This window comes from Pinus tabuliformis, chromosome 3_2, assembly GCF_031772625.1.
Source record: "Pinus tabuliformis cultivar Carrire ecotype Pingquan chromosome 3_2, CPIR1, whole genome shotgun sequence".
In the NCBI taxonomy this organism is placed as follows: Eukaryota; Viridiplantae; Streptophyta; class Pinopsida; order Pinales; family Pinaceae; genus Pinus; species Pinus tabuliformis.
This window is the reverse complement of record NC_142302.1, coordinates 548,709,356-548,727,822: the sequence shown is the minus strand read 5'-3', so window position 1 is coordinate 548,727,822 and position 18,467 is coordinate 548,709,356.

Genomic DNA, 18,467 nt, shown 5'->3' with positions numbered 1-18,467 from the left:
AACTTTGATTCCATCTCCTGAAATATGATGTCCCAAAACAATCCCTTCAGTAAACATCATAAAACACTTTTCATGACTTAAAGAAAGATTTGTTTCCTTACATCTTACCAGTACTTTTTCCAAATTTGCCAAAGCTTCTTCAAATGTATTACCATAGACTGTGAAATCGTCCATGTATACCTCTACACAATCATGAATCAGATCTGAGAAGATTCCTAGTACAACCCTTTGAAATGTAGCAGGTGCATTGCACAAACCAAAAGGGAGTACTCGATAGGCAAAAGTCCCCCAAGGACAAGTAAAGGTGGTTTTGTCTTGATCTTCAGGTGCTACCTGAATCTGATTGTAACCACTAAAACCATCCAAGAATGAGAAATACTTTTTACCTGCTAAAGTGTCTAATACCTGATCAATAAAAGGTAGAGGAAAATGATCCTTTAAGGTTGCCTTGTTCAATTCTCGATAGTCAATGCAAACTCTCCATTTACCATTCTTTTTGGGCACTATAACCAAGGGAGAAACCCATTGGCTATCTGAAATGGGGTAAATGAAGTTTACCTTGAGCAATTTCTGAAGTTCTTCTTTCACAATTTCCCTAAGATTTGGATTCATCCGTCTTTGTGGCTGCCTAATAGGTCTGCTGTTTTCTTCAATGTAAATATGATGAATACAAGTCTTAGGGTCGATTCCTTTCATGTCAGTATATTCCCATGCAAAGGCAGTGGAATGTTTTTGCAACAGTTTAGTTAATTCTTCTTGTTGTAGTCTTTCCAAGTTCTTGTTGATGTTTAATGTTTTTCCTGGAAAGATTTCAACTGTAGAACTACCAAACTCTTCCATTGAGAAGAGAGACATCTGTCTAGAGGAGAGATATTCAATATCTGCATCTAACTGGAACTGTGAAGAGTCATATTCTGAGGATACCTCAAAATTTTCTAATGTATTTAGAATTTGACTGTCCTCACTGATTTCAGAGATGGTTAGAACAGGTTGAAGAGTATCCTCATCATCAATCCACTCATCTTCTCCTATTTCTGTTATTGCCTTTGCGGGAGGATACAAGTTGAATTTCTTGGTAGAATTACCATCTGATATATACATGTCTCCCGACCTACAACTTATGAAAGCATCAGCTGTGGCCAGCCAAGGTCTTCCTAGAATAAGAGGATGTCCTCCTAGATTGTTCTTGGGAGTTAAAATCATAAAATCAACTGGATATTCCCAAGAGTCTAGTGAGACTGGAATGTCTTCCAATACACCATCAGGTTTAATGATTGATATATCTGCAAGTTGCAACAGAGTAGGTGTAAAGAGAAGGTTAGGAAGTTTTAACTGATCCATGGTCTGTCTACTCATAATGTTGATAGCGGCTCCTAAGTCAATCAAGGTATTTGGGATTTCAACCCCATTAATATGAGTTTTAACAATAGGGCTACCGGGATCTACATATTTTTGCATGGTAATTTTACCCATCATAATGTCTGCAATTTTTCCAACTAGATGTATCCTTTTGGTGTCTCTGGTTCTTTTTATTGTTTTTTTCAAACTCATCTCCTTTATTGTCTTTGCTAGAATGGGAATCTCCTTAATGGCTGTTAACAAGGGAATCTTGATACAGACATTTTTCAATTCATCTAGAAAGCTATAGTCAGGCAACCAAATATGCTTCTCCACTCCTTTATCAATTTGCAATCTTTCAGGAAAAGGAGGAATAGCTGAAGATGTGGGTTGCTCTACTAAGGGAGTTGATTCTTTTTATTTTTTCTTTAATGCTTGGGTTTTGAAGGGATACTTCAGAACCCTTATTGGCTTTGAGAGATTCTTCCTCAGAAATGCTTGGTTGTTGAGCACTTGTAGAAGGTTGGTCTAGGATTCTACCTGATCTGAGTTGGACCTCATTGAGAGGGACAACCATATAGGTAGGGAATGGTTGACCTTCCATGAGTGGTTGACCTTCCATCACATAAGCACTTTGAGGATTCCTATTATTGGGGTTTGGTTGAGGTTGAGAGGGAAGTTGATTTGGCCTCTGCTGAGATTGTAACAAGAGTTGAGAATTTTGATTTTGTGGAGGAGGTTGTTGTTGTTGAGGGAATGGTAATGACAATTGTTGACCTTGATTTGGAAGTTGGGGAGCTTGCTGATTCTGAAAGGATTGAGGATATTGATAGAATTGGGCAAATCTCCCATAAGGATTTTGCATTTGCATGCTTTGCAACCATGCTTGGAAAGGATTTTGTGGTTGTGACCAAGGTTGTTGCCAAGGATTCCAATTTGGTGGGGGCTGGAAATTCATAGAGTTATTAAACCCTTGATTTTGCTGCCCCTGCCAAGGTCTTCTTGCAACAAAACAAAGAGATTCAAGCGTACTTGGATCTTCTTGAAAGACTGCTTTGAGGCCAGGGATTGAAGGACATTCCTTGGTCTCATGAGTTTCTGAGCAAATTACACAGGTTTCCACAACTTGTGCTTCCAAGGGACATTCCCTTAAAGCATGCTTCTTTCTACACTTCGGGCAAAAGATGGTCATAGCCTCGGCTTCTGCTTTTTGTTTATTCTGAATCTTAAGGGTATCAATTTGTTCACTAAGACTCCCTAAGATGTCAGTTTTAAATTCATCTAGCATATTACCGATTTCAGCCCTACTCACTGATCCTGTTGCAGATTTATTTGCCCTAAGGAGAGAAGGATCTCTAGGCCCTTTTTGAGTTTTTGATTTGCCCCTTGAGAGATGGGTACAAAGTTCTGCTATATCACTGAGAGGAAGTTGAGAAATATCCCCTTTCCCCATCATGTTTAAGATATCTATCCATTCATCCCTAATGGCTTTTAATAAGAGGGCTTTTAAGGTCTCTTCATCCAAGGTGCTCATTTTTGCTCTTTTTAAATTATATTGAAATCTCTCAAGTAAATCTTCTAAGCTCTCATCTTCTTTTTGCATCATTTTAAAAACCTCATCCTTATGATTAGTAGGCATACAATAGTCCAAATACCTATCCAAAAAGGTTTGTTTCATTTCATCCCAGGTCCTAATGGACTGAGTAAGTAACCCCATGAACCATTTCAAAGCTTGATCTTTTAATGTTGATGGGAACAGTTTGAGTTTCTGAGTATCATCCAGATAGTCATAAGTTCGACACACAACTTCAAATTCAAACAAGAATGTTTCAGGGTCCTCAGTTCTTAATCCATGAAAATTTGGGAGAACGGATGGTGATATGTTTTTCATGGTGGCTCGGGAGTCCTCATCAACAATGGGAAACCCAAATGTGTTATCCCCATCTCTATTTCCTCCAATGGGAACTCTACCTCCTCCATTGTTATTGTTATTTCCTCCTCCTCCTCTACCTCTACCTCTATCACCTCCTTCTTCCTCTGCCATGATGATTCTCCTAGGGATTTCAAAATCTTCTGGTTCTTCTACAAAGGGTGAATGAGAAGAGATTTCTCCTTCCTCTTCAGGTGAGTCTATTTCCTCAATTACAATTGGTTTTCTGGTAGGAGAAAAAGAAGAGTCGCTTCCTAGTTCAAACTCAATAGAAGGTATAGGAGAGTCAACTCTTGGCTCTTGAATTTCAGGACTAGGAGTTTCGGTTGGAGATAAGGGAGGTGTCTCTTGTCTATTTCTTGAAGCAGATGGACTTGCAAAAATTGAACTTCGAGCTCTAGCTAAAAACCTTCCCCTAGAATCTCTAGCTCTATGCATGTCATTTTTATTTTATCTTCAAGTCAAGTTAAATAGTTCTTTTTCTGATCTTCCAGTTCACTCTAGGTGCAAGAAGAGAGCATACTCAAGAAACTTATTAAATCAATAACTTTCTCCTTTCTGATCCTCCAGATCACTTCAAAGTGCAAGAGGAGAGCATACTTAGATAGGTTATTAACTTCTTTTCTTGAAGTTTTTTTTTTTTATATTTTTTTTCTAAGAATATGGCTACTTAATTTCACTTCCCCGGCAACGGCGCCAAAATGTTTAGTCAATTTAGTGTTATCTAAATTGCTAGTATTTATTGTCAACCCGGGGCTCGTAAGCTGATGAAGTGAAGGTGTACTATATGTACTTAAGTAACCTCTTAGAGTTTTTCTTATCGTTGGGGGTGTTGTTGTGGTTAATTATGTTCCTAAGATGGAATGAGAATTTATAAACAAGTGAGTGATGGTGTGTGTGTAGAGTGAATTCTAAATGAGTGGAAGTGTGTGTTGAGTGATCTCTAACTAATTGCTTGAAAGGAAATGCTTGGAAAGAATAAATGAATTGAAATGACTTGAAATAAACTTGAAAGCAAATGACCACTACCAATGGCACTAGACACCGTCCAAGTTGCTGCTAATAAAAGAAAAGAGAGTCACTTTTAAAACCCAAAAATAAAGATTATCTCTCTCTAACTCGATGCTTCAAAGCACATGTACTGTGTAAAGCACGGAAAGAAAGTAGCTTAAGTGGAATTAGAAAAGTGAGAAAAATATGCTTGAAAGACTAATGATAATGATTTGCTATTTCTAATTCTCTACTTCAGCCATATGTACTATGGAAAGCATGATTAGAAAGTAGTGAGGAAATAGTCTAGGAAGCACTTTAAAATCAAAACTTCTACTTTAAAGACTAGTGGTAATGATTTTCTCTTTCTAACTCAATGCTTCAAAGCACATGTACTGTGTAAAGCACGGAAAGAAAGTAGTGAAAGAACAGTCCAAAAAGCACCCAAACTAGCTGCAAATTAGTGATATTTTGATCTTAAAAGATAATAGTTTATGATGAAGATCATTCATATATATTAACAGCTCTTTGAGAAATAAGATTAAAAATCAACTATAAAGACAAAGGCAGCACTTGAATTGTCAACTTCAAATACCATTAGCTTGTAAAGCAAACACACACATATAAAAATAAATCCCGGGCTAAAAGAAACCTGCAAAGAAATAACACTGATCAGCTTGAAAGAAAGGAAAACAAGTAAATGAAACTATACATGCTTAAGGAAATAAATAAGAAAATAATGAAATGCTGCACATGAAATACTTTACAAAGGCTGAGATGAGCAGGGGCCCTCTGTTCATTCAGCCACAAGAGAACTCAAAGATCTGGAAACTTCAAAACAGTGCTATATCTATTCCTCCATTTGCAAAAAGTATACAAAACAGAGTGCTGGAATAGCACTAGAAAACAGAGTTCACAATGCTTCTAAATTCAACACAAGTGCAGAAGATTACAACTAATAAAAAGTTCTTTGAGCGTACGCAGACGCAGCAATTTATAGGAGTTTCTAAGATAGCCTACTCGTACAGCTAATTAACAGAAAAACAATAAACAGTCATGCGTATTAATGATCCCTTGACACATCACGGCTGCGTGGACGAGTTTAGTGGTTCTGTCGTCATGGATAATAAATCCCATGTTGGATTGCGTCCCCTGCCATCTGTAGAACATGGACAAATCACCATTTAAGATGACGTGACCAAGCAGCTCTCAATCACCGTTTAAACAGCCTTGAGTTGACCGTAACTTAACCAACTTTGACCATGGGTGAAGATGACGTGGATGGCTGGAACAATGGGACAGGAACCTCGAGCACGTTGATACCTGAGTGCCCATGTGGCTCGTCTAGCAAACCGACACGTGGATCATAGTGTTTAACAAAAAGGCTGCAGGATCTTCAGATAGCTGCGGGATCATCAGATAGCTGCGGGATTCCTGCAAGTAAGTCAAAATCTAAACAAATAGTCATCCATTAGCAAAACTTGCTTGATCATGCTTATTGACACTTAATGTAATGATCTGAGAGGTTTTATGGTGAAAATGAGGCAAAAGTGAAGGAAAGATAAGGAAGAACTGAGGAAAATGGTAGACAAGTAGGTGTAGAATAGAGGCTCTACAGTTCTCCTCGTCCTCTGTCTTCATTGAAACTCCAGCTCTCATCCCCCTCCAAATTTCTTCTTAGACGCAGTCTCACCACAACCTTTCCTAGTTGGGAATATTCTCTCTGCTGCTAACTAAATCCTGGAAGTTATCCCAAGACTTATGAAGTCCAAGTAGTGCAAGACTCACAAGGTCTTTGTCTGCTATAGCCTCACCCACTCTAACTACCTCATCCTAAACTTGAGTGAACTTGGAAAGGTATGTAATGATGGGCTCTACTTTGCTCATTCACCTATTTATTAACTTGTCCTTTAAGGCAAGATTCTTGGCATCACTTGATCCTTGATACAAAGCCAAGACGGCTTTCCACATATCGTTTGTTTTCGTCTTCCAATGGAGATGAGGGTTAATGTGTTTTTTGACCCCTTCAAGAATTATCCTCTTGGGCTTGGTGTCATTCTTGTTATGTTGGATAAACTATTGGGCATATGTAGGCACAATTTGTGGGTTCTTTACAAATTCTAGCACCCTATTATCTTCCAACACCAATGAAATCTACTCCCACCATGAGCAAACATTAGAGGCTTCATCTAAACAATGATATGCCCTTAGTCCTTGGAACAACATACTGTTATCCAAATATTGTTATCCAAAATAATATTCTTCAAACTCTAGCACACGCCTGTTGACTGAATTGCGCTCTTCATTGACAGAACAATCCTGGTGTTGGTTTTTATATAGAGCGTGGCTCTGATACCATGTTAATTTTCTTGAAACTTTGCAACTACTTAGATGAATTTACTGAAAATTAAAGGCAATTGAAAACTGAAACCAAATTTAACTTTCACCAAGATATAGAGTTTCTTAACATTCAACATGCAGTGGAAAATAGTTGAAATAAAAACACTCGCACACACAAATTTGACACTAGTGTTTTACCCAAGGAAACCAAATGGGAAAACCTACTTTCTTTGTTGTGGTTTTCTTATTAATTATTCTTGGAGCAAATAAATCTTTTATAAATCCAGTATGTTGCTACTGCAATCAACAAATAGAATTTAAGAAATTAATCTTCGCTCCACAATTGCTCTCGACCTGCTCCTAGATTACTACTCTCGACATGCACACACAATTGTTTCCTGTTGAAACTAGGCTTGACTTATGTTCTTCGAATTTTGATCTTCACTCCTCAACCAATGCACTTTTCCAACAATAAAGAATCATCAATATGTGCCTTCATCCTTCTCTTGCCTTGCCTTATAGATCTTCGATTCATGAAGGGAGGCCAAGTTCAAATTTTTGTTCACACAAGTACAATGAGTTCCTTTTGTCGATTAACTAGAGCAAGTCTCATTTACACTTGGACTAGCTCTCAGTTAATTAGCTCAAGTTTCTCCTTGATTCCTCTAATTGTGAACAAAGTTAACTAAGGACTTAACTCGTCCTCTCTTCACTTGTCTCTAAATTCCTTCATGTGCAACATCAAAATCCTTCATGTTGAATTTGGAGGATCATTGCATCTTCACCTCCCTAATTGTACCCATGTTGTTTCCAGTCAACAACTTGTCACCGACATACAACACTACATATATGAAACACCTACCTTGTAACTTAAGATTAAATCATTTTCTCATAAATACCAATCCTTGGATGTATTTTTTGAACTTCTAGTACCACATCTTGGGTGATTATTTTAGAACATAAATGGACTTCTTTGGATTGTAGGCCAACTTCTCCTCTCCCTTTACAACATAACCTTTAGGTCGTTTCATGTAGATTTCTTCTTTAAAATCTCCATGCAAAAATGTTTTTTTTACATCGAGTTGCTCTATATCCAGATCAAATGATGCTGACAAAGACATAGGACTCTAATGGAAGATAATTTTGCAACAAGGGAGAATATATCACAAAAGACAATTTCCTCAACTTATGAATAAGATTTTTCCACCAGTCAAGCCTTGTACTTCTCAACTTGACCTATTACATTCGAATTTTTCTTGAACACCCACTTGCAACTAACATGCTTCCTTCCTTCATGTAATTTGACAAAATATCATGTCTCATTGTTGTGTAAAAAAACCATTTATTCCATCATGATTTTCAACTAGAATTTACCCTATATGAAGTCAATTTCCTTCTCGACTCATTTAACAAAGTTTCCAATCAAACGAGAACTTTGTCGATTTCTCACTTTTTAGAGGTAGCAAAAAATCATCCTATTTTGAAAAGTGTTGATTCACAATACATCTTGTTTTTTAGCATATTTTTGACAATTTAAATTTTCCTATGTATCAAGTATGAACTATTTTTTTTAAATGTTAGCGATTTTCAGGATGATTCCAAAAAAAATTATACAACATCAAACCCTTTTTTGGGGGGGCTTACTTTTGACACTTCAATTTTTTAATGTATTAAGTGTGGATTAATAATTTTTAAATTTAACAAATTTTAAAGTAGTCATCTAAATCTTCTTCTTCTTCCCTGGGATATTTGTTTAAGTGTTTTTCAGGTTTGTGTTTTTTTGTTTTTCTTTCAATTTTTTTGTAATGAAATCTTCATTATTTTGCATAATTAAAAAATAATAATAATAATTTAAAGTTGAGATTTTCTATATATTTATGTATTGTTAATTAACATTTTAATGTACATCAAATAATTGTCACTAAAAAGACAAAAAATTCAAATATTTGACAAAAAAATACACATTTTAAGATTTTTTTTGCTAAAAATGACATATCAAATAAATTATTTTTATGAGAAAATTTTAACAAAAAAAGTTTTAAAATAACATTTTTCATGCATTTTATTTCAAAAAATAATAAAAATAATAATATTCACGTTTTTTTTTTTGCAAAAAATAATGATTCACATAAAAATTAAAATGAAAATAAGATACTACACATATAACAATAATAATTGAATATTTATTCTTATCATAAAATCTCAAAGTCAAAAAGATTACAGGTATAACTAATGAATAGTTCTCAAAATCGAGCTTGATTTGCAAACATAAATTAATTTAATCAATAATAGCATATAATATTAAAAAAAAAAACATTTAAAAAAAATTGTACCCCTTAGAGAAAAAAAAAAACAAAAAAAAAAAAAAAAAAAAAAACGACCACGCAAAAAAACACTTAAAAAAAAGGAAATGTCCCCCACTAAAAAAAGCATTAAAAACAATATAAAATCAAATAAATAAATAAAACCCAAAAAACATTTAAAAATATAAAAAAATAAAATAAAAAGGTGTCATAATAAAAAAACATTAAAAATTAAAAATTAAAAACAAGCCAAAAAAAAAAACTAAATGTTCCCAGCCCCAAGGGGCGGGAGCAGCCGCGCAACCCTGCGGGCCAAGGGTGGAAGCAACCGAGTGCGATTGCTCTTCCCCGAGGCCCAGGCCCCTTGGGCGCCCTAGGGGTGGCGAGTTGATTCCCATAATCAGCCTGCCACCTCGACGGTGCCCAAGGGGCCTACTCGCACCCCTAGCCCTGGCCCCTTGGGGGCTGGGGACATTAGTTTTATTTTCTTTATTTTTTGCATTTATTTAACTTTTTAATGTTTTTTTTATTGGGGGATATTTTTTATTTTTTTGAATGTTTTTATTTTGTGTTTATTTTTTTATTTTATTTTATATTTTCCTAATGTAGTTATTTTTTTTTAATGTTTATATATATATATATATATAGATATAGATATAGATATAGATATAGATATAGAGGTATTTTTTATTATTTTTTTGTTTTTTCCTTTATTTCTTAATGTTTGAATTTTCATTTGTTATGGGTTGTTTGTTTGTTTTATACAATTTGTTTATATATGATCTTTTTTTGGTCAATTTTAATTTTAAATTTGTCATTTTTCAATGTTTTAATTATTATTATTATATATTTTTAACATTGTTGGGACATGGTCCCCTAAGGTCAATTTTGGGGCAAAAAGCCCAAGTTTTTGTATGTAAAGTGTAAAGTCTCCGCAATTTGTGATCGCGGAGCGCGTAGATATAAAGTGTCATAAATGGTTTTTCACCTTTGTTTATGTGAGTTGTGTCGGCTTTAGAAGATCTACCCATGGTCCACGGACCATGGGATTGTATAAAAATGAGAGTCTTAGAGAGTCTAAGGAAGTTCATAGAAGTTTTGAAGACGAATGTAATGGGTCAATAGGAGCTAAGAGAGAAGAGTCTTAGAGTAGAAGGGAGACTCTACAGCTGTGTGCGCATAGGCCTAGAATAGAGTCCGCAACTGTGTGCGTGGACCCCTGTAGCTGAGTGCGCAGGGTAGTTTGAGTCTGTAAGCAAATCTGAAAGTATCAATAAAGAGATTGTTCTGGAAATATTTGTGTTTTACCCATTTACTTCTGTTATGAATGAATGTGTTTATGTTATGATGAATAATGGGTTTATGATTTAATGATGTATTGATGTGCGAATCTATATGTTTTACATTGTTATATGAACGCAAGTAATAATATATGTTTACGCGAAGAATATCTTAATGCATGCTAAAGATATCAGACCCTTAAGCTGATGCAGGTAATAACAGACTTAGGAGTGAGTACAGAGGTGCGTAAGCGGTTGATCCACCTATTTAGGGTCCGCAAAAGATAGTTGTAGACCTTCGCGAAGGTCTAGAGGCTTGTAAGAGAAAGTTATATTGATAAGCCTCGAGGGCTTGTCGATTTGCGCGAAAGCAGATAAAGGGGTACAAAACCGACATCACAAACATCTTTGGGTGCACAAACTTGGTTCCAACATCCCCCCATACTGCTTCAGATAAGACTTCAGTCCGCGCTCTGCGGATTGAGGCCAAAAGGGCCAGTAGTGTAGGGATTTTTTTGGCAAACTTAACTTTGAACTTAGGTCGGGACCCACTAAGCCAACAAGTGGTTATGTTGCCAGGACCGGGATCTACATAAAGAGATGTGTGATGTCGCATCACTGGAATCCAACTAAGAATGAAATTGAAGATTGGTTGGATAGAAAGATCCACGAATTCGCGACGCAAGAGAACAGGAACCCGCGATTGACAAAAGAACAGTGGTTGGACAGATATCTGTACACAGAGATACACGAAATTTTCTTTTGTTCCTTCTCGGTCGAATTATATGAGTGGATCGCTAAATTGGCAGACGAACAAGGAAGGTGGAGGCTTGACGGTCCGATAGTGTGGACCCTGGAGTTAGTGCAGAGATTGGAAGCTTCTGAAGATAATATCACACATGCTGTCGATCACTGGCTTGATCGTATCATTGGAGGATTTGTGACAAAGTTTGCGGTCGATACCTTGGTTAGCTATAGCAAAGAAGAGCGACGCTTCTTCAAAGGACTGCGAGGTAAGTATTTAAGGTCTTTGAATACTTGGATTAAAATGCTCTTGTGTGAAAAGCGGCTTATGCAATTACCTTGATGTTTGGAGCTACGCAAAGTGGAAAGTTATTCAGGGATAGAAAAGGAACAAAACCTGAATATAGCCCATTGATTGAGCCTCCTCTGAGTGACGATGAAGAAGCAACACATGCTTCTTCGCAAAAGCGTTGTTCACTTAATAAGGAAAGGGTTCCCGCAAATACCACATCCACCCACACCACCTCCATCTTCACCTCCACCGCATACACCTTCACCCACACCGCCACCACCTCCACCATCGTTCAATATGGCGAATTCAGTAAAATTGTCTGTTTTCAAGGGTTTGGGGAATGAGGACCCGGAAAAATTTTGGTTCGTCGCGAAGGCTTTGTGGGAAGCCCAGGGCATTACAGATGATTAGATGAAGAAAGCGACATTGTGTACTGATTTACAGGAACATGTGCTCACATGGTACATTAAGTACTGCACTGATAACCTGATGGCTGCGTTGGCGGACATTCAAACTGCACTAAATAAGGAATTCAATATGCCCAAGTCTGAAGCGCAATCGATCGTTGGATTCAAAGAAATCATTATGAAGCCTAGTGAGACACCTTGAGAGCTGGATTAGAGATTGAAGTGCAAGATTCATGAAGCTAACATGAATCTTATGGCCGGGCAGCACCACGAATGGTTTGTGGCTTCGCTCTTGCCTCATTTGAGGGTTGCTTTATCACAACAAAAGATTGTGACCCAGGCGGAGGCCCTGGAGATTGCGATGAGATTGCACGAGACATCAATTCAAGATGCTTCTTTAGGAGTTCAACAGATTCATGCGGAGTTGCAGAACCTTTGCCTAGAATTCCAAAGTCTGAAGAAGGATAGAGCGGCTTGGCCAGAGGTGCGCAAAGAGGTTTGGTGTTTGAAATGTAAGAGTCAAGGGCATGATAAAGATCATTTCCTTGTCTTTGCAAATTATGTTGCAGGAGGAGGGTTGATGCCTCTAAGGCCGAAAGCTCAAGCAGGGCCAAGTGTAGGACCCGCGTTGTGGTGTGCTATCTGTCAGGTAGCTGGAAAACATGCAACAAATAATTGCCACTTGCTGCAGAAATTTGTATAGACACCGCAACAACTCTTCTGCAACTTCTGCCAATCAGTAGGCCATGATGAGCGCAATTTCCATAGTTATGAGTTAATGATGGAGAGGACACCCGCGTATCGAATGCAGACAGAAGCTCGGCCTCTGGATCAAGGCACTAGGGGGATGCGAGGAGGATATCAGGGGTGCGGACGAGGCTGAGGCAGAGGAGGACTCGCGAGAGGTAGGGGGCAAGTTATTTGCTACAATTGTGGAGGTCCAGGATACTATGAGCGAGAATCCATGAACTTGACGCACCTGTCATGCCGATACTACAATCAGTTTGACCATGCGACAAAAGACTGACCTATACTAAGAACTAAGATGCGCAAAAAGGGGATGCAGCCTCAGTGACCTACACAGAACCTGCGGATGATGAGGGTTGAACCCTGCGAAGAGGACCCCAATGTGAATATTGTGCTACGAAGTGGAATGAAAACTGGCGAAGATAAGGGAAAGCGGCCTGAAGGAGGTGAATGGGTCTGCAAAGCTCCAAAAAAGAAGTTTGGCTTTGATTTGGAGCGCGCGAAGGAAACCTTCATGGAAGAAAAGAAAAGTTTCACTGAGGCTTCTACCTCATGAAGTCAGGATCAACAGTCTGAAGAAATGGACCCATCCATGCTTACTACATTTTTGGAGACTTGTATGAAGTTTTTATGTGATAGTAAGGCCATAAAGGGATTACAAGAGTTGATCAATAAATGTGCTAGTAATGATCCTGAGAGACCATGCGTGGTTAGGAAAATTGGTAAGCATAAGGCAAGAACAGGGCGTGAGATGAGGCTCACTGCGCAAATAGGAGAGTATGAAATGGACCATGTTATTCTGGATCTCGGGTCAGATGCAATTTTTTTGCCAAAACAGACATGGGAGAGAATGGGGAGACCTGCATTGCAGTGGTCTCCTATTCAATTGAGGATGTCGAATGAGCAAAATATTATCCCCATGGGAATATTGTAGGGAGTGACAGTCGATATTGAAGGTGTGAGCGCATTGGCAGCTTTCGAAGTAATAGAGATTGTCGATGACAGCAATCCCTACCCAGCGCTCCTGGGGATCGACTAGGCTATCAACATGAATGGGGTGATCAATTTGAAGAAGTAGATGATGTCATTTGAAAGGAAATAGCTCTGTGTAGTAGTACCATTGGACCCTGCAGAAGGACCGTGCTATACTGAACCTATCCGTGATTATGAAAGTGACGATGATTTGGTCCAGATTTATAAGATAACGACGCGAGATCAAGATTGGGTGAATCCGATAGTAGATGGATGAATTTCATGGGACTGCGAAAGCTCATGCACCTCATATTCAAATGAGGAATTGGAACACTAGCATAATCGATTTCACAAAGTGTTTACGCTATGATGTAACACAATGACCAAATCGTTGCGCTGCATATCGTCGGAGGTAAGAAGTCTACCTTACTATGATGGTTTAACTAACGTTGATAAATTTATGGATGCATTTGAAAGGGAAGTGCCTGAGAAGCATTGTTTCCAAGCCTTTGACTTGGCATTGCGTGCTACGCCTACAAGATGGTGGGGTACACATAAAGACAACTTCGATGGATGGCGTGAATATAGAAGACTGATGAAGGTGCGGTTTGGTCGCCCAAAGGTGCGATTGACAAAGAAATATGATGGGAGGAGTGATCCGTGCAATCACTTAGCCAAATGGACTGATGCTTATGGAGTAGAACCACAACCAGAGTGGGTGCATCTGTTCTGTCACACCTTGGATGTAATACCTATGAATTGGTACTTGGAGACAGAGCTCCACCATGGCACGGACAAATGGGATAGTTTGAGAGAGGGATTCCTGATGGCATTCAGCTTTGAAGACAATTTCGAGTGCATTGATGAAGCACTGCAAGGGGTCAAAGTAGCGATCTTTATAATCCCACAGGATCCATTGGACTTGATTCAACCAGATTGGACCACCCAATTACGCCATGCGCTGGAGTGCTGCAATGTGACTGCTAAAGAAGAAGAAGACGATCCGATGAATATTACTATCCCAGAAACAGAAGGTCACCACGAAGTGGAGGGGCCACAGATAGAGAATCCTGATATCACCGCGCTGATGAAAACAAGACAAGTGAACATTGGTACAGAGGTAGAGCCGAAGTTTGCAAAGATAGGGTACTACTGGGATGATGCTACGGTAGATAAGGTCGCTGAATTTCTCCGCGAGTACCAAGATTTGTTACCTATAAATTTTTCAGACCTAAAAGGGATTATAGGCGATTTAGGGGTGATGAGGATAACGTTGAAACCCGACGCGAAGCCTGTGAAGTAGAGACCATATCGCCTTAATCCTAAATATAAGGAAAGGGTCCGTTTGGAGTTGGATAAAATGTTAGCAGCAAGAATCATTGAACTAGTGGAGGATTTTGACCAGGTAAGTCCTATGGTAGTTTAGGAAAATAAGCAGAAGGATGAAATAAGGATATGCGTAGATCTCAGGAAGCTGAATGACGCTTGCGTGCATGATCCTTTTCCGACTCTGTTCACCAATGAAGTGTTGGATAATGTAGGAGGACAAGAAGCATATTCATTCACTGATGGGTTCTCGGGGTACCATCAGATCAAGATCGCGCCAGAAGATAGGAGTAAGATGACCTTCACGACTAAATGGGGATGCTTTCAGTATACTGTAATGCCTTTTGGACTGAAGAATGCGTCGGCGATCTTTTCACGCGTAGTCATCGCAGCGTTCAAGGACTTCATTCACAAGTTCTTGGAGGTATACTTTGACAATTGGACGGTGTTTGGGCTGGTAAAACGCCATGTAGCTAGTCTACGCTTGATGCTAGATACATGCCGGAGGTATCAGATCACACTAAATTTGAAGAAATTGTTGTTTTGTGGTCCCTTCAAAATCTTGTTGGGTCATATAGTATGAAGACAATGATTAACAGGCGATCTAACTAAGATCACAGTTATAATCAATTTGGAGGCAGAAGCTGACAAGGCTATGGTCAACGGGCTAAGGAACGTTGGCCTCAACTTGGTCGCACTCCCTAGTGAATTCCTTCACACCCTACAAGCAGGTGTCATTAAAGAACTTAAGGCCCCAGAGTAGCGCGCACTGTGCACGATCAGTGAACAGAAAATCAACAATGAACATATATTTGTTGAGAAAACAGTCACACTAGAAGCCTGGAAGAAGGTGCAGGAAAATAATGAGCACACCATCGCGGTAGTAGCCGAAGCATGCAGAACCATTCTGGAACTGCATATCCCAGAAGAAGCGCTGGTGGAATCCAAGATTCGAAAGTTGGTTGCAGGTGTGCGCGAAGCAAAGACCGAGATGGGAAAGGTTTAGTTTGAGTTGAACCTGAAAATCATAGAGATTGAGTTAAAGTCACAACCTTCAACTCCACCAGAGGTCAGGGAACAACGTGAGGCAGCTGTCAAGGATGTACTCGCTGCAGTGGATGTTGCGGTGCAGAATACATTGCACTCTTCAAGAAATCGATGAAGGTACGTACGAGTCTGCAGGAAGATCCCAACCTACAGAGATTAAATACCAAGGCAAGGGAATTACAGTAGTAGTACGATGAAACAAGAGCGACGGCGTGCACCGTCGCTATCACGCAGAGATTGGTAAAGTTGTAGGAGGCAAAGAAATTGAAAGAACAGGCGAAAGCAGTGGAGCAGAAAGAGACAGTTATAAAGGCCAAATTGGGGCCTTGGCTGGATGAAGCCTATGGGATCTCTGCTACCATGGGAGAGAAGTTGGCCAGCCTGTAGACAACACAGCAAAGATACAGGAAGATAGCGCAGGACCAATAATGAAGCAGCTTGTGGAGAAGGTCAAGTAGGCAGCTATGTAGTGCACAACTGAAGCTGCAGTGGTGCAAGTGGAGTTGGGAGGTCTTCGCAGTAAGATCTCCACGCTGGCAGAGTGACTCAGGGGCGAGTCACGATATTTGTGTTGGGGGGTTGTTCGGACAGGGTCCCCTAAGGTCAATTTTGGGGGAAAAATCCCAAGTTTTGGGGTTGAAAGCCCAAGTTTTTGTATGTAAAGTGTAAAGTCTCCACAATTTGTGGTTGCGGAGCACGTAGATGTAAAGTGTCATAAAGGGTTTTTAACCCTTGTTTATGTGAGTTATGTCAGCTTTATAAGATCTACCCATGGTCCGCGGACCATGGGATTGTATAAAAAGGAGAGTCTTAGAGAGTCTAAGGTAGTTCATAGAAGTTTTGAAGATGAATGTAATGGGTCAATAGGAGCTGTTATCACTGAAAATTTGATTACCAAAATAGCTCACACTAGCTTGAGGACAAAGTGTTTTGTAGCACATAAATCCTTTTGGTAGTTTCGCAGCGCAGCATGTTTTAGGTGATTTCGTAGCGCATAATTCATATTTTTCACTGGCTGCGCTACGAAATTGGGGATTTGTTCGGATCTATAGTTATTCTTTCCCAGCTGTCATGTTTATCAAAATCCATTGGGTTTGCATCAACAGTTGTCAGTTTGTAAGGTTTTTTAGTACCCCAGCAGATGGTGTTTCATTGGGTTTATCTGGAGCACTCTTTCCTTGGAAGAAGCCTTCTGTGGTAATCAGTGGATAAACAAGGGATCAGACTGTGGATATCACATCATTTATTTTGACACTGTTGCAAGCGCAAGGGGAACAGACCATTGTTTTCACATCTTCTGTTGTTTCTACCCAGAGGTTATGTACTTTATTGAACTGTTTCGAAGGGCTGGGCTTAAGGATGATTGAGTATTCAAGCCTACAACATCAATATTCACGAAGTAAAGCGTTGGATGCATTTAGAGCAGGAGATGTTGAAGTGCTAGTTGCTTCTGATGCAATTCCGGTAGATGTAGCAAAGCTAGATCAAGACATTTGCAAAATTGTTGATAACTGCTTCACAAGAGCAAGACTTCATGTTGAAAGATTGATTTTTATACAGTCATCATATTTGTCATTTGAACTTATCAATCTTGAAAACGATCCAGCTTGCTTTTCTTTATGGAAGGGCCAGCCTATTGATTCCAGTCAAAGAAACTGGTTTTTTCGGGCAACACACTTGGGTTTATTTCTAGAGACGGGAAGCCTTGATGATTTAGCCCAGAGTAAAGCCCAGGCTTGTGGAATTGTGTTGAATTGCATGAACCGGGCATAGAAGGAGCAATGGTGATGGGGATGGTAATCCATTGATTATAGGACCACCTTCAGGTGGTGTGGTTCAAAATGAGAGATCTCCATACTGGTACACTGGCTACAACTGCTGTAGGTGATGTTTGTTACAGGCATACTTCTCTGTTTTAAGCAGTTAGCTTCCAGGAGGTATTTAGCGCGGCTGAAAGAATATTTTCGAAAACGGAAAGAGGTTTTTATTCCTAACATACTGAACTAGAAAAACCTCTTTCATTTTCTTCAGATTGATTATGAGCTGGGAGAATCGAGTGACTAAAGTTGCGCTACGAAACTGCTGTAGGTGCAGTTTTTTAATTTCCTGTGTTACACCTATTTTTCAAAGACAGATTCTGGGCAGCTGGAGAAGTTTTTTAAAAAACCAAAAGAGGTTTTTGTTAAACACGGATTGGTTTACGGAAACCTCCTTTAGTTTTGCCAAATACGTTTTCTGTGAGAAGATATGAGCTCTGTCCCGAGACCCATTTTTCAGGCAGAACAACAGTTTCGTAGCAGCTGGAGCTAAATAATTCAATCTCAAACTAGAATTGAAAACAAAAGATTCAGTGTCTGATGCATATTTGTGGAAATTACCAGCCCTTAAGCAAGCAAATATCATGAGAAAGCTGAACACAAGCCTAAGAGCAGAAAACAAGGCTTTGAAGAAAGAGGTTCGCAGTTTGAAGAAGAAGCTAGGTAAACTAGCTCATTGATTCAAGGAGAAAGTTGCTTTTCAAGTTTTGGTAAATTTTGATTTCCATCATTTTGTAACCTTTTTGGATCCCTAAAACCTGTACAAAGTAGCTGAAGAAATCATGAAGTTAAGTCAACAGTGCTTTAAGATTCATATGTTCTGTTTTGATTATCTACAGCAGTTTCGTAGCGCGCTACGAAACTGCTGTAGATGACTGTTTTATGAGAAAAAATGAAATTGATGCTGAGGTCAGCAAATCTTGAAAAGGATGAC